The 24,306-nt window shown below is 43.1% G+C and overlaps 1 protein-coding gene and 1 long non-coding RNA gene across 6 annotated transcripts in view; both read left to right on the forward strand.

The window, feature by feature from the left end:
- Positions 1-23,340, forward strand: part of LOC102548944 (uncharacterized) — a 43,948-nt gene extending 20,608 nt beyond the window's left edge. Inside the window, exons 1-3 of one of the 4 annotated variants that reach the window (XR_010058173.1) lie at positions 9,771-10,079; positions 10,956-11,040; positions 18,236-23,340. This is a non-coding gene — a long non-coding RNA (uncharacterized LOC102548944). The other 3 variants (XR_010058174.1, XR_010058175.1, XR_010058172.1) reach the window with 3 other exon arrangements.
- The window catches only part of Xkr6 (XK related 6), a 236,890-nt gene that overhangs the window by 22,036 nt on the left and 190,548 nt on the right, over positions 1-24,306 (forward strand).

The raw sequence follows: 24,306 nt of genomic DNA on the forward strand, positions 1-24,306 counted from the left end.
CATAAGACTGCTTTTATTGGGTACAGTAAACAAAACTTTTTTTAATTTCCATTGCAGTTAATGGAAGGGGAAAAAATAACAGCTTTCAGAGTTGGAAAGTATTCAGAAATGTCATTCTGCCCCGCTCCCTTTTCCAGTCCGCATTCTAGCAAGGTGATAGACAACAGTTACTAGAAAGAATCCTCTCTTCCTTGTCTGGCTGAAAGTACACTTCAGTTTGACTTGTGAATCTGTAATCGCAATCATGAAGAGTCACACAGCCATTAAGAGTGTGTACAGCTCTTGCAGAGGGCCTGAATATGCTCCCAGTGCCCATGTCTTATGGCTTGCTGCTGCCTGTAACTCCAGCACTAGGACATCTCACACCTCTGCCTGTCCTGTGCAGGCACCCACACATACAGAATAGTTAAAGTAAAACAAATCATTTAAAAAGGATTATACAGGCCCTTAGTGTCTTTAGGTCAGTATCTCCGTTGGCATGCAGCCACACTGTGTGTATGCTGCTGCTGAGGGACATGGTGGAGGAGGAGGGAGCACACCTGAGCCCAGCTCGTGGACACTGCCTTCAGTGTGCCGCAGAGGTGGACCAAGTTGCTCTTCCCGCCTTACATTTTGACAGAGTTTCTGTCCCCTCTGCTTTATAGTGTTTTAGCCTTGTTGTGTTGTTGTTGTTGTTATTATTATTATTATCTGCTTCCATTTGCTTTTATTTATTCTTCTTTCTTAATGTTGTCTGGCAGTCAGCTTAGGGAGGTACTGGCAAATGTTTTATAAAGTAGCTGTGTTCACACGTGCTTCAGATGGCTCTGTGTCATTGCTATGCCCACATTTATTTCATTGTACCACGCTGCCATATTACCACATCTCTGTTTGATTTAAAGGTTTTTTGATTTCAGAATTTGATCATAAGTCTTAGGTGAACAAGAGGGCTCATCAGTGTGGACTTTAAGATCATTTTGAAGTTTACAAAGTAAATATACTAGGGTTTTACATCAACTTTGGTTGAATTTAAATTGTAGAGCTTTCTGGTTTGGAGTGGCACTTGTTTTTCCAATTGCTTTGATGTGTCTTTTCTGGGCCATAATTGAGGTAGGTGGTTGGTGTAGAAACGTTCTATAATGAGTGGATTCCCTATGTTATGCTTTTAGCATAGTTTCAATATTTTCTTTTTCTGGCTTCTAAAACTTCAAGCTTATCTATTTTCATTTGTACTTAGCATTGGCATTACATTTTTTAAAACTTTCTTATGCTACACATTTAATTACTTTTAGATTTTTGATGTGGTTTTCAATTTGATTAAACATTTGTAGCTGTTGTATAATGCTATATCAGATTTCTCCTTTGCCTGATCACCATTTGCAAACAAGTGTTTTACATTCTATGAGGTTAATGGACTTTGTTGTGCTATAACTCTCCAGCTTTGTTGCATAGTGATCAACATGCTAGAATCTTTTGTAATCTATTAATAGCTTTTATTGCTCTAGTATCTGTTGAAATTCTCTGTTGTGAATTTTTGAATAGAGATGCAGCTGTCTTTGTGCTGTGGTTAATGTGGTGATATGTGTGTCCTTACAGTTGTTTACTTCTAAGTTTGCTTGTCTTTCACTATTACAGTTTTAAATATATACTGTGTACTACATTTTCAGCAGTTTTGTTGTCTAGATCTGGCTGTTAAGTCACTATATTCCAGGTACCCACACAAATGTTTCTCTAGTTCTGGAGGTTGGAAGTCTGAGGGGAAGGCCTCTGCATGGTCAGATTCTTGGTGAAGGCCTTCCTGGCTCACAGACTGATGGGGAGGAGCAAGACTCAGCTGTAGTATCGTCTCCTCACCTCTGAAAGGCCCCACCTCCTAATCCACACTGGCCACTAGCATTTCAGTATCTGAATTAGGGAGCATATTTAAACTGTCAGTTCCAAATGATATGTCTCCTCCACTTTCCGAGTGTCTCCTAGTGGTTCTTTGTGTTCAGGCAACCAATGCCGTGCTTCCTCTCTGAGGTGCCCCTTTCTCTCTGAGGAGCCCAGTCCAGAGTTTTCTTTTTTCTTTTTTTCAGAGCTGGGGACCGAACCCAGGGCCTTGCACTTGCTAGGCAAGCGCTCTACCACTGAGCTAAATCCCCAACCCCCAGTCCAGAGTTTTCTAGCAGTTTCTTCCAGTTGGGTTTCTTTGACTTGGTACAGTTATTTTCAAACGTATTCATGTTATGTGGGGTTATTAGTTCATTCTTTTTATGAACTGTTATGAATGGACAGGTCTCAACATTTGGAAAGAAGTCTGTGTAGACGTATGCTTTGTTTCTTCTAGGGAAATGCCTAGGAGTGGGGTCATATGGCAGATATATGTTAAAAGTTTTAAGGAATCACCAAACCATTTTCCAGAATGGTTGAAGCATTTTTTGTTTTTCAGCGGTATAGAGACTGGGTACTTGCTTCAGTTTTGCTGAAGGCTGTCATTAAAACAAACAAAAGAGTCCCCAGCTTCCTTTTCTGAAATGGTAGAGATTTCTTTTCTCCAGTTCTGGAGTTGAGTCAGGCCAAGAGCAGAGCGCACAGAGTTGTTTTTCCCCTGACCTCTGCTTGACTCGCCTGTGGTGTCCTCTGCCCGCCTGTGGTCTCCTCTGCTGCATGCTCCTGGTGCCTTTGTTCTGTTCTCTGGGGTTCTTTTTACGTGAGATTCTTTCCCGTTTTGGACCTGACACACCCATCTCTTCCATTTCTCTCATCCTTCTTAGTGTGTCTTCATTGTCCTTTTGGTCATCATCTCTCTAGGATGATTTTTTTTTTTTTTTTTGGTTCTTTTTTTTCGGAGCTGGGGACCGAACCCAGGGCCTTGCGCTTCCTAGGTAAGCACTCTACCACTGAGCTAAATCCCCAGCCCCTTAGGATGATTTTTTTTAAGTTGTATATTTTTGGTGGCTTTGCTATGAGGATATTTGCTCTTATAGTGTCTTTTCTTTTATAACAACTTTGTGGAATCAGACTTAGTATTTTTGATTCTCATTTTTATGTACAGTGTGTTCGTCCCCTGGGAAGGAATGGATGTGTGTGTGTGTGTGTGTGTGTGTGTGTGTGTGTGTGTGTGTGTGTGTGTAGTCTTTGACCCTCTAGGGCTGCTCCGTGGTGCTTCCTCACTGAAATTTCCTGCTTTCCTTTTTTTGGGCTTTTACTCTGCTGCCCTGGTCTGGAACTCATTGTGTAGACCAGGCTGGCCTTAAATCACTGAAATTCACCAGGCTCCTTTGAAACTCTTGGTTATTAGTGTAATCACCTCTTGCCTTAGCTGAATTCTTGCTTAGCTTAATCACCGCTCTCCTCAGTGTGTGTGGTGTGTGTGGGGGGTGGGGGGAGGAGATGGAAAGGGGGAGCTGTTGTTTCCATGTGAATCAGACTACATCAGGGAGATCTATAGCTGCACTCCCACCTCCAGCCTGTGTGCAGTGGGCTGAACACTGGACTGTGAGTCCCCGTGAGCACTGTTCTATTGGGCTGTTCTGAGCTGGCCGACTTAGCACAGTCTGCCCTCCACACAGCCCTCTGCAGCCTGGTGCAGGGTCCTAGGCTGTGGCCTGTGACTAGCATTTGTTCCTATTTGCTGGTGTGTTGGTGTCCATAAGATTCTTGTCACTGAGTGTGTCAAAAATGATGAGTGTTGGATTTTGTTACCTAGTTTTTTTTATATTTCATTTGATAAAAAAAATTATTCAGAGAGGTAAAGATTTTTATCTTATATCACAAACATAAGAATTTACTTTTATTTTAAATTAACAGCCTTGTCAAGAGGGCCAAGAGAATAAAATTGATAAAGCTTTAAAATGTGTATTTAGTATTATTAAATGTTAATTATTTTATTGTTAAATTTCTGAGCATTGGAGAACTAGTTGCTTTTATCAGTCACTAATAACTAACTCAGGCTTCTCTGGAATGTGGCAAGAAGCTGAGTGTGTACTCGTATTATTGAAAATCTCATTCTAAGGTCATTTTCTATGAGCTGCTCCACATGCTGCAGCCTAAGAAGTGTTTCTGGCTCTGAAACATACATTATTTGTTTTGTGTATTTTTGCCTAAAGAACATAGGCTATTCACTTGCAGTAAAATTAGACACTTTGTGGGGGTTGGGGATTTAGCTCAGTGGTAGAGCGCTTGCCTAGCAAGCACAAGGCCCTGGGTTCGGTCCCCAGCTCCGAAAAAAAGAAAAGAAAAAAAAAAATTAGACACTTCGTGAACCCAAGAACTAGAAACTTGTCAATCACAATTTCCCTGTTGCCATCCACTTGAAAGACCCCTTTGAGAGTGTTTTAAATAGAAGTACATACAGATTTAATAAAAGTTATCAGTCATTATGGCACTAGATTAGGACTTAATAAAATTTCCCTTGTTTTCATATTATTTTGTTTTTAAACTATAAAACAAGTTCTAGTTAATAATTTAGTGTTTTTTTGTGTTATATGTTAACATTTTTCTTTATTTCTAACACAAAGGGTATAGCTCCTTTTCTTTTAATGGTATAATAGAATTAAATACCTTTTTATATCATTAAATCACATTCTACAACAGAATTTTATGGAGTACAGTATTTTATTGTGTTTGTACTATAGTGAAATTTGCTGGCTTATTATTGGTCATTTAGGCCCTTTCTAATTTTTGCTGTTATAAATAACACCATAATAGACACTCTATGGTGATAGCATCATGTGTATTCATGTCCCTAGGTAAATAATTTGTGTATTTATGTTTGGAGGTGGGGGGAATAAGATATGGAGGGTGAATTCAAATAGTTTTCATAGAATGTTTCACACTGTGTGCTGTTGTGCTAGTCAGCTTTTTCTTACCGGGACAAAATACCTGAGAAAGATGACTTAAGAAGGGACATAGTTTTCCAGCTCCATAATTTCAGCCCATGGTCATATGGATCCTAGTAAGGTAGAAGACCATGGCAGGAAGTATGTGGTAGGGCAGAGCTCGCTCATTTACAGGTGCAGGAGCAAAGCAGAAAACATGACACTGGTACCCCTGCTTCGTCCATGTAGACCCCACCTCTTAGTTTCTGTACCCCCCAGCCATGGCCACACATTGCAAATCCTTCTGCGGATTAATGTGTTGACTATCAAATCTAGTCACTCACCTAGAACCTTACCTCAGCACTGTGTTGGGACCAAGCCTTAAACGTACACGGTTTGTGAGAATGCAGTGAAACCTTTCTTATAGTATTTTGTCCAATTATATTATGAGTTTTTATTCTTTTATTGCACCTAATTTATTATGTCAGAGGCCTGTCTATATACAGACAAAACATGGTATGTGATGGGGCTTGATACTTTGCCGTTTGGGCCATGATCGGGGTTGTTGGAGTGCTGCTGTGCTCACAGGGGAGCAGGGAGGACCGTAAGTATAAAATGATGCGTACACCATCCTGCCTGCAGGGGAGGAAGCCTGGTGACCAGTGGACATGTGTGGAAAAATTTCACTTTGGTCTGGTTCACCTGGATTTTACTGTTACTTCACTCAAAAGTAATTTTAAAAAAAGCTATATTAAAATAATAACTAACATTTATGAGGCATTATGTCCCAATCAACATCATAACTTTAAAACAACTCAGAAAAAGTTTTTGCTATGCCCTCTACTTTAATAACCTTTCTTCCTTGTATATCCCACTAGTTTTTCTAGTAAACACATTCATACTCAGTTATCCTCCTCCCCATACATAGAAATATAAAGAGACACAATCCAGATTGAAAAAGTGTGGTTGAATTATCTCTATAGCAGATTTATAGGGGAAGGCAGGACAGTGAGGCTGTAGAGGATGCTGGTCACTTGCTGAGATGGACCAGGCTGTGTAAACACTGCATTCAGTGCAGTGCCAATTCTGGAATGTTTCTTCATTGAGATTACAGCATTGAACAGGATCACCACAGTGAGACAAAGTGTTTCCTTGGGACAGAGTCTCTAAAACATGGTACTGAATTCTGTCACCAGGCTCTATATGTAAGGTGCAATTATACTGTGTATGACGCCATGATGCAAATTCTTACTCTTCTGCTCAGAATTCAGGTAGTTTGACTGGAGTGCATTTGACACCCAGGTGGTTTATATTAACATTGCTACAGTCATGTGAAATGTATGTAAAGGACTGAGGTTCTGACATGACAGTGGCTTACTTAGTGGACATGTACATGTACATGCTTTGAAAAGGCCCTTTCAGTCTTCATTGGCATCTTATTCAGGCTAGACATCTTGTGGCTGGTCATGGAAGGCCCACAGTTGGCAGTAGTCTGAAGGAGACAGTGTTTTGTGAGCAGTTCTTAGTAGCACACTTATAGGTACTGCCCAGAATAGAGTTAGCCACAGTGTGTCTGCAGTGGCCTTTGACAGGTAACAGTGGATGAAAATAAGAAACCAGTTATGAATTAGTAAGTGATTTTTTTGTTTGTTTTGTTTTTAAAGTCAGAGAGAGAAGGCCACATATTTGCCACAGTGGGCAGTTCTTAGACCTTGTCCTGAGGAAACTCAAAGACCTCACAGCTCTTGGGTTTAGACCTTGCACCACCTGCACCAGCTCTGTATGTGCCACATGTTTCTTGCCCTGGTCCTGAGAGTTTCAAGGAGGGTAGAAAAGTACTGGGAAGAGGGGATGGGGAAGACAGGGCTTCCCTTTAAAATCCTCCATTGCTCTGAGTGTTGATTCCTCATAAAATGTTGGACTTTGGGGATTTAAAAAGCACAAACTCAGATGGGGCTCATGTGAAAAGGAACTGAATTTTCCTAAAACTTTGTATCATTTTGGAAGTACTGAGAAATTAAACCGCGACATTTCAGATGGCAAATAATCCCCTAAACAGCTCCCAGTCTTACTGCCCTTAAGATTTGAAGGCTGTTCTAGACGCCAGAGCATCTGTTTGCCTTTCTAGAAGGTACTACATATTGATTGCATAATGAGGTAACTTTCCTCTGGCTTTGGAAAGTTAATTTTAGTAATTGGTCAGACTTTATGGAAGAGCCATGCTAAAGATTTCCCCTTCAGTCTGGAACTGAGAATTCGGACCAGGAGTCTAGCTTTGTGCCTCAACATTGCTACTCCTGTAAAATGTCACCTAACGTGAGGCTTGTTTTGTTTTGCCTTTAAAATAAATGTTGACTTGTTCTTAGACTTGTAGACTAGCAGAAAAAGAAAGCCCTTAGACAGTTGACTTGGCTACAGTGATAATTATCCTCAGGCATGTTTTCTTGTCCAACCCTCACTGACTCAACAAATACAAATGCAGAATCCCCCAATCATAGGTTTAAGATGAATTAAAAGTCAGAGATCCAGGTATTATAATCTGCCTATGTAACACCTGGCCCTATATGTATGTAATCTTTCATGACATATTTTCTTGACTGGGACTGGTTGTGTGGGCCTGTAATCAATACCAGCTATGTGGGAAGCTGAGGCAAGAGGTTCACATGCCCAAGGCTTGCCTGAAAAACTTAGTAACATCTGCCTCAAATTTTTAAAAAGGGCTGAGGATGTAGCTCAGTGTAGCTACTTACCTAGTGTCTTAGGGTTTTATTGCTGTGGAGAGACACCATGACCAAGGCAACTTTTGTAAAGGCAAACATTTAATTGGCTCTGGTTTATAGTTTTAGAGGTGCAGTTTATCATCATGGCAGGAAGCATGACAGCTTGCAGGCAGACATGGTGCTGGAGCAGGAGCTGAGAGTTCTACATCCTGATCCAAAGGCAGACAGAAGGAAATGGACTGGTTTTTTTAGGTAGCCAGAAGGCGCCGGAATTTCACCCTTGGTGGAGCTTGAGTATAGGACCACAAAGCCCACCCCACACCGACAAATTTCTTTCAAGAAGGCTGCACCTACTCCAACAAAGTCTAATTGTCCCACTCTCCATGGGCCTCGAATTAAAACAGTGACTCTATGGGTGCCAAACCTATTCAAAGCACTGCACCTAGCAGTGAGGTCCTGGGTTCAGTCCCTAATAAAACACATGAGCTAGGAAACTAAATTTCCAAAAGAAGTGTCTTCACAGGGTGGTTACTGTGTGACTGTTCATAGCCCACGTATGTTCTCATTCAGTTTAGAACTAGTTAGTAACCCAACCTTGGACATCCATTCATCTTTCTGTGGAAGTAGGAAGCATCACTATTCTGTCTGATGATGTATACGACAGCCATTTAAGGGATGTTGGACAGCAAGTTTAAAAAAGATGCAGCATCATGAAACAGTGACTGCATTATGAATCTTTAAGCTTCCCCAACAAGTGGTGCTCCTATGGGTGTTAGACATCCTTGGAAGTGAAACTTGCACAACACGAATGATCCACTTGGTTATTTGTTCTCTCTCTCTCTCTCTCTCTCTCTCTCTCTCTCTCTCTCTCTCTCTCTCTCTGTGTGTGTGTGTGTGTGTGTGTGTGTGTGTGTATGTGTCTATTATTGGGCTTCATCTTGAAATAATCCACTTTAAAGCAACCTGTTCCTAGTGGACCATTGAGATGACTGACTTAGTGGGTAGAGGTGCTTGGCTTGGATTTAATTCCTGAGACCCACGTAGGAGAGAATGTACTTCTCCCAAGTTGTCTCTTGGCCTCCACAGTGCTGCATGGTATGTGCCTGCCCACCCCCACAAAACAGACATATGAAGAAATAAAAAATATCTTTAAAATAACTGCTCTGTGGCATTCAGTATTTCTGTGGTAGTGATTAGGCTAAAAACCTTGTGTCACCTTGCCCCCAGTGAATAATTATCCTATTTCGTCTTCCTTCCAGCTCTTACAGCCACAAGTTTGCCTTCTGTCTATGTGTATTTATTCATTCTAAATACTTTACATAAATACGGTCTTTCATATTTGATTTTGGCCACGGAGCATAACGTTTTGATTGTTTATCTGCTTGCGTGTGCCTGAACACAATTCACTGCATAGATAGACAACACCAGTTGTCCATCGATGGACGTTTGGGCACTTGGTCTTTTTGGCTGCCCTGAACAGTACTGCTGCTAGAAGCAACCACACAATGACACAGCAGTTCTATCTTAGATGTATCCTATATCCCTGAAAAGGATGTTTATATTACAACAGCTTTATTCATAAGGCATTGGCAGTGTCATGTCTTGAAAAGGGTCCTGTTTACACGAGGTATATACTCACTGAGTTGGAACCAACGATAATGTTTGATTTCACTGTTGGCAAATTTTAACTCATTTTACAAGAGAGAATAGAGCAAACTGCGAATCCTAATTTTCAGCAACTCCAGCTGCTGTGCCAAACTAGGGGAACAAGAATAGAAGGAAAGCAGTGAGCTGTACTTAAATCTTGAGATGCAGTGGTAGCTCAGCTCCTGGTGTAGTCATGGGCATGGGTGGAAAGTGTGGTTCTTGGTGCACTTTGAAGGTTGAGCTGATTTGCTGTGTTGACAGGTGTGATGGCTGGCTGACGGACATGAATACATTGGCAGGGAAGACAGTTGTAAAGGATGCTAAGAGTTTTGATGGGGGCGGAGCTGCCATTTAATGAGCCGAGCAAGCCTGAGGGCAGATGTGTGGGAAGGTGGGGAGTTTTGAGTTTGCACAGAAACCTGCCAGCGATTAGGAATCTGCTTGGGACCAGAAATAAAAAATCCAGAGTTGTCAGTGTGGCACTCAAGACTGAACAAGCGCTAACAGAGTGAGTGGGCAAAGCGAGTTTAGGTGCTGAACCAGGAAGGAGATGGATGAAAAGAAGCCAGCAAGAGAGAGAGAGGGGTGGAGGGCAGAGGCCTGGCCAGTGGGTGAGGGTAAATTCAGGGGGGGGGGGCATGCTCTTTTCACTGTTTCACCCACAGGAAGGTAGTTGGTTGAGGTATTTTAAAGCCATGCTTATCCTAGCCCCAACCTTGTTTAGTACCTTGTGTAGAGATGGTGCATGAGGTCCATTTACCCTGTGCTGTTAAATGTATTGTAGGGAACCGCTTGCTCGGGGTTCTGTGTGCAGTAAACAAGCGCTCGATGATCATCTGTTCCCTCTGTGGCTTGCTCACATAGAACGGGCGCATTAAGCAATCGAATCAGCGATCTGGCGTCCTCTGATTGTGTACCAGTCTCCAACAAGGTTTGTCTGCTGGGGAGACTGATAGTTACTGTTCACAGGACTCTGATGTTTCTTGGTCCCCTTCCATGTTCTAACTCACTACGCACTGCATTCTGGGTTGAGTCCATTAAGAGGGAGTTCAGAGGTAGCTCAAACAGACTCATTCTACTGAGTCCAAGACAGTGTCAACTTTTTAGAAGTTCAAGTACTGTAGCCCTCTTCTGGGACAGAAGGTGTTTTTCTCAGGAGACGTAGCCCTGATATAAAAGCCAGATAGTAAACATATGTGAGCGTTTCCTCAGTTTGGATTTTATTTTGACAACCAGGAAAATGGAAACTGAACTAAAACATGAATGAAATAGAGTTTTATTTCCTCTTTCTTTTTCCCTCCCTCCCTTCTGTTTCCTTCCCTCTTGTTTTCTTCTTTGTTTTTGTTTTGAGAGGAGGTCTAGCTCTGTAGCTCTAGCTGGCCTGGTGCTTGCTGCATAGCACAGGCTGGCTTCCACGGCAGCTCTCCTGCTTCAGCCTTCTGAGTGCCAGGATACCCGAGCTTCCTTTCTCCTTCCTTTTGCCTTAAGTGTCTAGGTAGCACTTGTGAGAAACCAGACCTGTCTGTACTTGTTAAGACATACAGAAGGCTGAAGTCACCAGCAGGGAAGCACCATAGTGGTAGGTCATGTTGATGGAAATGTTGTGTTGAGTGTGGTGGACCTGGCATTAACCATCATAATAGGGTCCAGGACATTTTATGACGGGTTGCTGCCTGGAAGAAGGATCAGATGGTAAAGCACAGATGTGTGTGGGGAGGGTAGTTAAGGATGGGAAAGGGAAATACAATAGTGTCTCCTTGTGTGTAGCTTATAGTGCAGCCAAGGATCATTGCTCTCCTCTCTTTAGATCAAGAGGTCGGAGCCTGTGTCAGTAGGCAGAAATTACCGGAAGATACAAACCTTCAACTCCATACACCTACAGTGAATATTGGGTAATGTTTCCACCTGCCTGTACCTCCTTTGTCTTGGTGGGAGTCTGATCTTAACAGTGACCTCCCCACACCGCTTTATCTTTTAGGTGAGACAGAACCTAGTTGGAGTCTGTGTGAATTGGGAGGAGATCTGGATTCATTTCAGACATTTGACTCTTTTCCCAGCCAGTGATTGGCTGATACAGCTGTGGTCAAAGCTTTGTTTTCGGACCATTTGTGTTATAACAAAGTTACCAGAGTCTATGTATTTTATTTTTTAATTTAAAAAAATCAAGAGATTTGTGTGTGTGTGTGTGTGTGTGTGTGTGTGTGTGTATGTGTGTGTGTGTATGTGTGTGTGTGTATGTGTGTGTATGTGTGTGTGTGTATGTGTGTGTGTGTGTGTGTGTGAGAGAGAGAGAGAGAGAGAGAGAGAGAGAGAGAGAGAGAGAGAGAGAAGGGGGGAAGGAGAGAGGGAGAGAATGAGAATGAGAGACTATACTGGGAACCCACAGGGGCCAGAAGAGGGTGTCAGATCCCCTGGGGGATGGAGTTACTGGTGATGTAGCTGCTGGGTGTGGTTAGCTCTGGTCCTCTGAAGTGGTTGCAGGTGCTCTTAGCCTCTGGGCCATCTGTGCAGCCCCAGGACTGTATTTTAAAGGGAAGGATTTATTTAACCTGCAGTAGTGAGGTCTAGCACTCAGTGCTGGCCTGTGCTCAGCTGGTGAGCACCAACTGTGGTGCTCCACCATGATGGAAATGTAGAAAGGAATGAGTGCATTCGAGGAGCACAGCGGGGCTGGACTGCTTCACAGCCACCCACTCTCAATGCCTGGTACCTTTCTTCACAGATAGTGATCCTTTCCTAAGTGTGGAGCCCCTCAGACTCCATATGAGTCTAGTGGAGACTGAGTGTTCAGAAGATGTACTGGAGATCTTGGGACACAAGGAGTCTCCCTTTTAAAAAAAGGTTGAAAACAGAAATTCTAATGGACATGGTCTGGCCATTGGGAGTCTATCTAGAGCTAATCCACTCCCTTGTGCTGATGCAGAGAGAAGCTGGGTCCCAAATGATCTTTAACTAACATTTTCCAGGGGACTTAATGAATAACACAGCAGATGAGTCTGCCTTCATGTGAATCCATTAACACAGCCATATAGTCAGTGGACCAATTTCTAGGGACTGCTCTGAAGTGGTTCTTCAGGGAAAGGGTGGCCACTTGATGGCATGGAAGTCCAGCACTGGGTAGTTGGAGAAGACTAGATTCATGTCCTTTGTAACTGGGAGAAGCAGGGTTTGCCATTCTGATTGCACAGCAGATGCCTTTTGAGGTTAAATCTTAGAAGGAGGGTCGTCAGCCTCAACTGCAGGGCTCTGCTTCCAGTCAGGAATGAGTATGGAACATGGACCCTCCTTTCCCCAGGCCTTAATTACCGCAGTATCTGTTCTCTGAGTAGTCTGTGCTTTTTAACATTTCTAGAGAGGGGGTGGTACTTTATAAAACTTTTCGTTTTGAGGATACACTGGTTTAGGGAGATGGGTTTCATGGAATTAGATGTCAAAGATGGAAAAGATATCATGGAATTAGATTGATTGTAGTAACTTAATAGTATTTATCACTTTGTTGTTCCTCTCAGAAAACGGGTCGTTTGCTCAAGTTTTTCTAGTAAAGAGTGCTTCAGGGATACAGCGACATGATACATTCAGGGATACAGTGACGTGATCAACTTTGGAAGTGATAGTGGTGTAGGCATTTGTTTGGGACTCCCGTGCAGTTTGAATTGAGAGTACTCTCTTTATTATGTTGAAGTCAAATGAGCAATTTCAGGAGCCATGAGAGGAACATGAAAGTAGGTAGGTGTGTCTGCAGGGGATTTGTGAATTGTTCTTCCTTCTGATGGTAAATGTCTGTCCAGGTCCATCCTTCCACCCTTCCCATTGTCACTGGTCATTTTTCTAATGACTCTACATCTCTTAGCTGTGTGCTTTTTTATTAAGCCATGCCTGATCCCAAGAAGTTGGTTAATAGGGGACAGTGTGTCTAGCATTTCCTCTCTCTTGTTCTCAGGAAGCTGTATTGATCTTTCCTGGGGAGCGACAGACTCCAGAGCATGGTCATTATGACTCTGCAGTGAAGCTTATCAGTTCTCTTTCCTGCCTGGGAAGCACCATCTGCTCTTCAGTAATTATTCTCATATGCAACCATGGAATTGTGTTTTGGAGACCTTAATGTGCTACGTTCCCCAGCCCCCTTATTTAAACACTATAACCACCACCATCCCTAGAAATGTTGGTTTTGATACACCCTGAAAATTGTGCCCTGTTGCCATGCCTCTGCCAAGGCCCTTGCTCACATGGGTGGCTTGCAGGTCTGTCCTCCCTCCACTGTGCTGACTCAGCTCCACTTTGGTGCTGACGCCTTGAGGATCGTCACTCAGAGCACCCGCTATTTCATTATGCCAGACCCCAGGACCAGGACAGCCACCCTAAGGTAGCTTTAGCCATTGCCCTGCTGCTGTCCTTGCCCTGTGGCTTCCAGTGCTGCTCTCTCCCTCTGCTTTTCATTCTTTTCTCACCTCAGCAAACCCTAAAGGGTTCTTGTGTGGTGGGAACTGGGTTTCTGTCATTGCTTGACCAGTTGAACAATCAATCGCAGGACATTCTTGAGCCTTAATGTTCATATTCTCATTCTGTTGAGGAGCCAGCGTGTGGTTGTAAATATCAGTGGGGCTCAGTTTGTTGTCTCTACATGTATCTAGCACGTCTTGCTCAAAATCGGATGACACAAATAGTTTTGCTATTCTATGAAGCATGGACCTAAATTTTTCATCATACTTATTGATTGATTGATTGTATGAATGGGCACATGTGCGTGGCATACGCTTGATGGTCAGACGGCAACTTGCAGAAGTCTGTTTCCCTCCTCCTGTCATGTGAGTTCCAGGATTGAACTCAGGTCATCAGTCTTGGTGGCAAGCACCTCTACCCATTGAGCCATCTTGACAGCCCAACTTTCTTTTTTAATTATCAAATATTGTTTCCTTATGCTATTTTGATAACATGTGTAATCACTTCAATTATCTTTCCTTGCACCTACTCTATGCTGATCCCAAATACTCCCCTTCTACCTTTATGTCTTGTTTTGAATTTAGATTCCACATCTAAGATAATGCTCATCTGTTTTTCTGAATGTGACTTATATCATTTAAATAGCGGTTTATAGTCCCATCTATTTCTTTTAGATAACAAAATTCCATTTTTTATGACTGAATAAAATTCTATTGTGTGTATATTTGTTCATTTAACTATTGGCTGATGCCTGGTCTGATTCTATAACTTGGGAATAATGCTGCAATAACTCTGTGTATGTGTGCGTGTGCGCGTGTGTGTGTGTGTCTGTCTGTGTCTGTTTAAATTCCTGAATCTTCATACAGCACTTGAGTAACTTGCCTATTTTATAGCTATAAAGAACATACCTGCGTGTTTACTTTTCTGCCTGATGTTTCTAGGGATGCTAAACATTATTGGTGTTGTGTGTGGTTTCAGACAGTTGGTGTCTGTGATTCCACGGGGGCTGTGGGAGCTGCTTGCTGATGCAGACTGTGCCCCTCTAGGTTGCTGGCATTCAAAACTTTCCCAAAAATTTCATTTTTTGAGGTCTGGCTGCTATTGTTTGGTTGTTTTGTTATTTGGAAGTAATTTTTGTATTTATTGTGTTTAGACTTGAGCTATTTAATAGTGACATAGTCACATTTGTAACCTTTACTGGTGAAGATACAGCTGGTCTAGTCTAGACTCCTGGGGAGCATCAAGTGTCATCTCACTTTACATACATTTTCATATGTGTCTTGTAAAAGCCCTGCCTATTGGTGTACTTGGCTGTGTCTTATAGTGCGTCAGCTGTCAGTTTAAGCCTCTGATTGGGAGAAAACATTTACACAGATGTATAGGAGAAATAACTGCCTCAGGTACTCGCCAACAGAGTAGGGTGCTCAGTGGTCGGTACATTTGTAGGATTGAATAGAATGGCATACACGAACGCTATTTGTAGACTCTGTGTTTTAGTCAGGTGCTCACTGCCTTACAAATGCTTGTTTTTCATCCTGTGCACTGTTGGCAGAAAGTGGTATGGCTGTTGAGGGAAACAGTGTGGTTGTTCGTCAAACAAAGGAATGGAATTACTGTACAACCCAGAAGTTTGACTTCTCGGTATACACTGAAAAATAGAAAGAAAAACTTGGACAGATACTCAGGGACTGTGCTCACAGTAGCTTTGGCTGAGGTTGCCTGCAGGTGCAGCCAGCTGCAGAGCCCTTGGGTGACTCAGTGGATATGATCCAGCTTTGGAAAGCAGTTCTGCTGTACGTGCTGTACAGCACACTGATGAACCCTCAGGACATTATACTAAGGGGAATAGTAAGCAGGCCACATAAGTATGGGATGTTTCCATTTTGGAAGCAGCCATCAGGTCAGAAAGGAGGGAAGGTTGATGGGAGACATGTTTAGTGGTGTGGCTTGTGCTTTGCAAGGTGAAAAACTTGGTGGAGATGGTCTCATAATACTCAGTACCACCAGGCTGTGTGCCTACGAGAGGGTTAAGATGGGAAATCAAGCAACAGCTCACACAGTTGCAGAGTGTTCTTTGGTACAAATGGACCATGGTGCTGGGAGGTAGAAGAGTTTCTGGGAAGCAGATGAAACGAGGATGGCAGACTGTGGATAAAACTGTGTTAAAACTGGGCAAGGGTTCAGGGCCCACTGTGCTGCTCTCTTTATTTTAAAGTTCCTGTTTGCCATTTAAGAAGACTACTTACCTTTTCCATGACCAATAATGCCTCAAGAGAGAGAGAGGAGTGAGCTGGTGTGAGCTGGAGCTGGTCTGCTCTTTAGTGCAGGAGGCTGAGGGGAGAGCAACCGTGGAGCGAGGCAGGGCAGGTTTTCTGCAGACAGCTAATTTTGTTGTGCCCAAGTGGAACCACTCCCTCAGATTGTCCTCTGACTTCCACATGTGCACCGTGACATAGGTGTGAGCCTATACACTAAAGTGTGTGTGTGTGTGTGTGTGTGTGTGTGTGTGAGAGAGAGAGAGAGAGAGAGAGAGAGAGAGAGAGAGAGAGAGAGAGAGAGTGTGTTGGCAAAGAGGGCTGGAAAGATGGCTCAGCAGTTAAGGGCAAGTGCTGTTCTTACAGAGGACTTGAGTTTAGTTCCCACCACCCACATTGGACATCTCATAACCCTCTGTAGTTCCAGCTTTCTGGGATCAGTTACCTCTGGCCCCAGTGGCATTTGCATTCAGGTGTGCATAACCCCCATGTAGATAATTAAAAATAAAGTGAACGTTTAAAAGGCTAGCACACAAAATAATATTGGCAGCTTGCTTCACTAGGGGAATAATATTATTTTCTAAAATTACTTTTGTATTTCCTTCTAAGTTTGTAACCATAAATCTAGTGAAATATGAGTCTATCCTGTCTTGTCTAACAGAAAGAGGTGAGATTTCTTTTCTTTTCACTTAGTATTTCTTTTCACTTAATAGACTATATTAATCACAGTTCCTTTGCTATAATGTACAAATTGTATTGGCGAGAAACTTTTAGCATCTACTAAAATGTCAAAATGGAAAGAAGAGAGTATTCTGTGAAGTTTGACAATGGACCACACATGACCCAAGGGAATGGTTCACCAATGAGTGTCAGGTGTGACAGCTGGTAGCAGAGTGACCCTGGGCAGTTTTAACACGAGGAACAACACTCACATGCAGGGACTGGCCAGCAGGGAGGACAGGGACACAAGGAGCAGTAGCATGAATGGTGCACTTGCTCACACACAGTCAGGCTGGAGATGGAGATTTGTCTAAAGGAGCTTCTTGTAGGAATTCCTGTTTGTTCCGTGAGAGCCTGAGGAAACACCTCAGCAGGACTACATTCTTGTGTGGCTACTTCTCTTCAGTAGTTTGCTTCTCAGGCTGATTCGTCCATTGTACAAATCTGAACACTTCCTGTGTACAGAAGCTGTGCTAAATCCTGAGAGAAGCTGAGGGGCAAGGCCAGCAGGAGCCTATGCTTCAAGCTCAGGTCAGGAGTCACTTCCAAAGTGACAAGAGCATTGATACCAGAGCAGATCCCATGCCTGGGAACACTCAGCTGGCCCTAGTGCAGCAGTCCTGTGGGTCTTATGTTACAGTTTATAACAGTAGCAAAATCACAGGAAGTAGCAGTGAAAATAATTTTATGGCTGGGGTCACCACATGCGGATCTGTATTAAAGAGTCTAGCATTAGGAAGGTTGAGAACCACTGCCTTAGGGGATAGAGGGAAACCAGAGCTAGAGATGAAGGCACTGAATTCAGTTCCAGGATTGCTGGTGACAGCCCAAGTTGCCCACTCCTGTTACCTGGGTTAGGGCCTGTTTTCTTCAAAATTGTCTTTACATCACCCAGCCTGATGTGTGGATGATGTAAGAAAAGATACCACATTTTGGTCTCAGGTTCCTACCTATGTTACTCTACATACTCCACTTAGCCACCTCCTGTCCAGCCCTTATGTCTCAACTCAGACACCCTTCTTCCCAGTCTTCAGTCAGGACTGTGTGCACTCCGCAAGGTGCAGAAACACTGGTCCCAGAGGGGTCCAGAGAGGCAGGACAGAAGGCCAGTGGGGTCTAGACGAAGTCCTTCAGGCATACCCTTCAGCCCTGGTACTTTGCTCCATGCAAAGTAACATTTCAAACCAGTGAGTGTACCTGATGGTTCGTGCAATGAGAGCAGAAATCCCTATCGGTCTCCTGTTATAGTCAGTTTCCAGCAAACAATTAATGAGTGATTGGATGCCATTGGAATGTATCAGTCAAGAAAGTGGTGAGAGAAGGGGATTGTGGGTTGTTCCAGTGTTGGCAGCATGTTGTACTTATGGGTTAGGAGGGAAATGAAAAGGGGAGGAAGGGTTGGTTGATGTGTACAGGAGAGTTGGCCAGAGAGCCTGAGAAGGGAGTGCTTTCTGTCGCCTTGAGATGAGGGAGAGGCTTTTCAGTAGCAGCCTGCCATGGACATACACTGTTCCCGTGGGTGATGGAGCCTCAGACAGGTGCCTGTGGGTTTCTCTAAGCCTCGAATGTATTTGTGGTCAGAAGCAGTGCTGCATAGCTGTAGTTAAGCTCGTCACTTGGGGTTGGATTCTCGTAACATCAATGTGCCTGTGCTTCCTGCCGTCCTGTTCAGGTCTCATCAGTACTGATTTGGGGCAGCTATGAGGACTGCAACGTCCACAAGGGAGCTTTCTGCAGCATACTGTGCCAGACTCTACTAGAGGAAGATTTTCTTCACTGGTATTTTACCGGAGGTTTGACTCCAGTTCCGTATTGCATTTGTAAGGAAGGCTAGATGTCTCAGGATACAAGAGGGGACGTACTTGCAGAGGTGCGGGGTGCAGAGGTGCGGGGTGTGAAGGCTACTACCATCTTTGAGAGGTCCAGCAACAGTGCAGGGTTTCTAGGTTATTTGCATCTCTGGGTGGAAGATTTGCCCAGTGATTCTCAACAATTTTGTAGTACACACTGTGTCATTGAATAGCTTAAGACCTTGGAAGTAAAAAGCTAAGCCCTGTGACATGCCCTGTGTGAACTGGAGTCAGTAGTATAAGTGTATGCTGGAGTTGTGCAGACTGAAGGACATTAGAAGCAGTTAGAAGCGACCAAGTTCAAGAAGCATGGCGGCCAGGTCAGTTACCATCCCCCAGTCTTTGACACCCCAGCTTCTCTCTAGCTGTGCATGAATTCTCATGTTTGCAGTGACTCATATTAGATCTGACTGAGAGCCAGCAGTTTCTGTTCATTTTTAATACAATCTGCAGAATTTTGAAATGCTTAGTAAAGTACCCAGGTAAAAATTTTGCTAGAAGTAATCATTGTTCATGATATAGAAATTACACTCTAGAACCACAAAGTGGTCAGTGAAAGGCTGTTCTCCCAGGATAGCAGCTTCTCAGATAGCTGTCCAGTGTTCATCTCTTCCCTGTCTACTCTTTTCTTCCTCTTACCTTTTGCCCCGCTTCAGATAAGCAAATGGCTATGTCCATAGCCATGTCAGCAGCAGCATTTGTGTACCTTCTAATGTACCCAGGGCATGTTTCCATAGCAGCAGGAGAGGTGGCAACTTCTGTCTGCTTCATTATTGTTGGGAGTATTTGCATGTTAACAGTAATGCCACCATATACGATTCTGTATAGCTTGGGTGAGCCAGTGCTTGCTTTCACGGACAAGCACACTGGTTTTTGTGTTTCTTATTGCTCAGTATTGTACTTTGCTTTCTCACCCTCATACAGATATATATGTATAGAAGTAAAAATGTTAAATTTTTGTTTTAACTTCATTAGTGTCATTAAGTATAAAAATAAATATGATTTCAGAATAATGAATGAAGTTTGATTTTGGCTTTCTAAAACTTGGAATTCAATGATACTTACTGTTGCAGCTCTTAAAAGGACAGAAAGGGAGCTTTCTAGGGAGCCTGCAACTGTGAGACTGTGCACAAGCCTGTGCGCACTCAGTTTTCTGAAGTCAAGTTGCTTCTGATACTTTATATTTTACTGTCATGTTAGAGGCTTCATCTCATGATCATTTGTTCATTCACATGTGTTTTTATTTTTAGCTCTAAGCAAAAGAACATGAGGCTGAATTGAGGTGGCTTTGTGGTCATCCGATTTCTAGACGTGTGCGGTCACCTGGTCCTGAAAACCCTCCACACAGAATGGTAATGGCAAAATTGGAGGGATGGAGAGGGGGCCTCATGCCCCTACTGCTGTCCTCCCCCAACTTTTAAGTATGTTAAAGAAGCAGTACTTAGAAAAAGGTCTAGGCTTAATTTCTGGGAAAGACTAATAAGATTCTTTGCCCAAATACAAAAGGTGTTTTCAGCTGCCATTAACTCAGAGAAGGGGCTCTCAGTGCCATTTCATATCCTACACTTGGTAGAGTACCATTGTAGCTTCTAAAATCCTCTCACAGGTTTGCTGCATGTTAGCCAAAGTTGTGAAGTTGCTTCATAGCCGAGCTCTAAGAGGGGGCGAGTCCGTCCCAGTCTAGTGGGCCTCGCAGAAGACAGCCCTAGTTCAAGTTGTTTGTTACCCAGGAGACAGCTGCATTTTGAAGCAATGCCTTGTTGCTTCTCACGTTTCCTTGCTTGGATGCTCATCAGCAGTTGTGCGCATCGCCTCACATTTGTCTGTGCCATCTCCTCTGTCCAGAACCCCATAACCCTGCATGTCGAGAGCGGCAAGATTCAGACAACGTTTCCATCCCTTCATGTATGTGACTTTTTTTGACGAGTGAAGCCTGCCCATGGAGCTCTGGCCCCATGAGAACTAAGCTCTTACCTGTGTCTCCGCTTCTCCTCACTGGCCAGCCTTGTTCTAGTTTAGACAAAAGCAGCAGTCAGTGGGTTGCTCCTATATGCAGGGTTACAGATCTTTGGGAAGGGAGACCTCTGAGCTCTTGGTTTTCTATAGTATGATGCTCTGGCCTTAAGTGGCATGGTTTCTGAGCCACAGTAGAGGAGTTGGTCATATGGTTCATTTTTTTCTTTATTAACAGTGTCTTAGTAAAAAGAGGCAGAGCTGTATATTTCTAAAGTCACAGTTATAGCACTTGAGAGACATGAGCAGCATAGTGAGTGATGCTGTCCTAGAAATGTGGGGTATGGGGAAAAGTCTTACTGAGAAACAATTACCAGCACTACTGATGCCTGTGTAATTGGAAATTGTACTCTCTACCCAGGCTTAGTGCACACACTTGCAATCCCAGCACTCCCAAGGCAGAGACAGATCTGTCCAGGCCATCTGGGTATACATAGAGTTCTAGACTAACCAGGACTACATAACTACATAATGATCTCTCTCTCTCTCTCTCTCTCTCTCTCTCTCTCTCTCTCTCTCTCTCTTTTGTTCTCACTCTCTCTCACGCACAATCTAATTTTTTATTACTCAAAACAGTTTTTTAATTTCTTTTTTATAGAAGAGAGAAAACAAAGTAAGCACCCTTGCTGTGCTGTGGCCCCTTTTGAGGATAGAAGGACTTTAATGTCAAGTGCTAGATGTTAGTACACTGGAGGACAGTCAGCTGAAAAGCAGCTTCTAAAGGTGTGTGTCATCCAAGAAAAAGCCTGTATCCTCATTTACACACTTCAGTGTCTTCGCCACAGTAGTCACCTCCAGGAGAGAAAGACAGGACTACTGCTATGTTAAAGACTTAGAAATGTGAATTGGTGTTGACCCAGCAAATATTAAACAAACAGGTGGCACATGTGAGTGTAGTTTGATATTTATTTTGCCTCATAGAAACTGCTTTGTTTTAAAGTAAAGCTTAAAAGCTAGTGTAACTCGAGTAAAGCATTGATATTGAAATGTTTGAAATTTATACAAGTAAATAGTGACCTTTTCTGAAAAAAGTGTTTTTCTTTGCCCTTGTTTAATTTATTTTCCCTTTTTTGTTTTTTAGGTTTGCAATTTTTTTTGGTGATGGCATGTTCAGAATCTTGGATCCCTAAATTGAATGTTGGAAATATGTAGGAGCCTTGGAAATTACGTTGTTTTCATATATTAATGTTTTGGTAGACTAATAAATGTATGTAAAGGAACTCCATACTTGTAAGGTGACAGGTATGTCTCAGGGCTGTCACCTGTGTGAGTGCTGTGCTCTGGAGACAGCTCTGCTGTGGAGATTCTCTGTGGACCTCTTGCTGTCCTGGGCAGACTGTGAGATTCCTCCCATGATGCTTTGGTTAGCTGGTTTTCTTTCCTACCTACATTGCAGTGGGAGCTCCTTAGATCAGGAGTTATGAAGAGAAGAAAAAGCATCAAGTAACAATCTTAAATGCAGTAACCACAGAATTTCTACCTGGGAATCATCTTACAAGGTCTGTATTAGAATATATAATTTTTTAAATCAAATATATGTGTAGCGAAATGCAGCCAGTTTTTAAAGTCAGGCATTATTGTAGATCAGAGGTGTTCACATTGAGGGAATAAGGATGCTCGCTTTCACCTTCTTCCTGTCTCCTCCTTGTCAGTTGATGAGTTAGTAGGAAGGGGTTAGTGGTCTATGTAAAGAGGAGGAGGAGAGGCTTAAATTTCCTGAAAGGATTAATTTCCCTTAAAATAAAACCAAAAACAAAAAACCCAACAAACCAAAAACTTAGAAGTTGGTTCCCTTCCCTGTGTGGGCTGCTCTCATGTAGAATGTGGGTGGGAGAGTCTCCATCCATGGACAGATGATGGTGGTATCGGGTGCAGTGCAGGTTAGAGTCGCTGTAGTTACCCTTGATGGTGTGTGGTCCTTCACTGCCTCCTGCACCTGCTGGAACTCAGAGACTTAAGGAAGCTCAGTTACTCCGTTGTCAGTGTGAATGCCGTTCTCCTCTTACATCCTCACTGGGGAGTACTGATTGCAGGGACCACGGTTAGAGCAGCCTGGAACGTGAAGGGAGTGCAGGAAGCTGCAGAAACTGAACCAGAGCTCAGGAGAGCCTCCGTTGAGTTTTATTATTGGTGGGTTGTCCATTGTTCCTGGAGACCTTGCTTACCTGCAGTCACCATTATCCTTAGATTTCTCTTGGAGTTTTTCAGAAACTGAAGGGCTGTAATCCTGCCAGTGGCGCCCCTTCTAGTTAAAATCTAATTATATCATTTCCCTTCTTGCCTTTCTTCCCTCCAACCTTCTCTTCCCTTTTCAGTGGCAGAAATGATACTTATTAGATGATACTTATTTGCTGGGAAACACTACTTAGATTTTAATTGTGACATACCAGTGTCAGTGTCAGTTGCTTCCTGATTATAACTGGCTTTGAAAAACTCTCCTCCTGTGGCACTGCTGTCAACAGAGGTTTCCTTTTAGCTGGTTCTAGCCACAGTATCGATTGGGCCTGGGGATCTGATATACCCAAAAACAAATTAGCCAGCCAGAAAAAAATCTTTGTCCCCACCGGAATAAATATTTTAAAGACCTTCTTAGATTCTGAAAACCATGAGTACAAATGAAAGAGACCCATGAAAGAGAAAACCTTAGGAGCTTGACAAAACAAAGTGCTGGTGGGTGCGACTGACCTTCACAGAGCAGCTCTAAGGGAACAGTGCCTCCTGGAGGGGAAGAGAAGGCTGGAGTGTCCTGGACACGAGGCATTTCCTGTCGCCACAGCTAGTTTTCACAAGCAGGCCATGGAATTTAAGAATAGTGAATTATTGTGGTATGTTCTAAATGTGTTTGCAGCTCAATGGTTAATTTAACTTCAAATAAATGTCTTTACGTATTAAAGAAAATACATTATCAATAAAATTCTTTTGTTCCTGTTGTATAACTTCACAAAATTCTGTAGAATATTCTGTATAGTGGTAAATGGAGGGCACAGAAGCTTCTAGATAAAACTTTTAGGACTGTACTTAATCTTGTTTTGCTTGGACTACTGATTGGAGAGCATTTTAGTGTCGCTCATGGGAAGTCTGTCCCTTCCTGGGTCACTGTGCTTCACAGCCTCTACTAGTAACACAGGTTATTTAACAGAAGGACCTAGCGAGTGAGTGGAGCAGTAGCCTGCCACTTTGAGGAAATGGTAGAGAGACACCAGCACCCCCACATAGGCAAAGTGCAATTGCTACACAGAAGGCACATTGGCATATGAGGATACCCAATCTTTGGGGTCCTCGAGGCTCACTCTGACTTTGATCTGCTCCCTTAGTGGTTCTCTGCCTCCAAAGGAAGGGCCTCCAACTTGACGGCTGCCTACTGCTCTTCACAGAGGCCTGCAGCCACAAGCGGGAAGCCTCCTAAAGAAAGGGGACAGACTGCAGCATCCACTCCTCAGGACAAAGGAGAGAGGAGCGCTCGAAGCATAGGATATGGCAGTGTCTATTACTGACGAGTAAAGATTCCATAATAAGTCGAATAGTAATGCCTTTTAAACGTGAATATATATACTTTCCCCTGAATTATTACAAAGGGTTTCTCAAGTGTGACTTTCTTATGTCAGCATATTAAATTATTCTTAAATTATGTAATAGTGACTGGAATTAGGGATTCTGTTGTGACTTGTAAATTTGAAGTGCATTTTCAGGAAAGTTGTCAAGATTCCCAGGTGGCTCATTTTTATTCCTTTCAGCCGTTCTGGTATGATCCTTCCTGAGTTTGTCAGTTGGGAGGAGACACCCTTTGCCTTCTGTTCTGACTCGGTGGCTGCCTCTGGCTGCACTACTCAAAATCTTTATTTGTTAGAAGGTCCATTTGGACAGCTCTTGTGGTTTCACA

The sequence above is a fragment of the Rattus norvegicus genome, chromosome 15 (genome assembly GCF_036323735.1).
Source record: "Rattus norvegicus strain BN/NHsdMcwi chromosome 15, GRCr8, whole genome shotgun sequence".
NCBI lineage: Eukaryota > Metazoa > Chordata > Mammalia > Rodentia > Muridae > Rattus > Rattus norvegicus.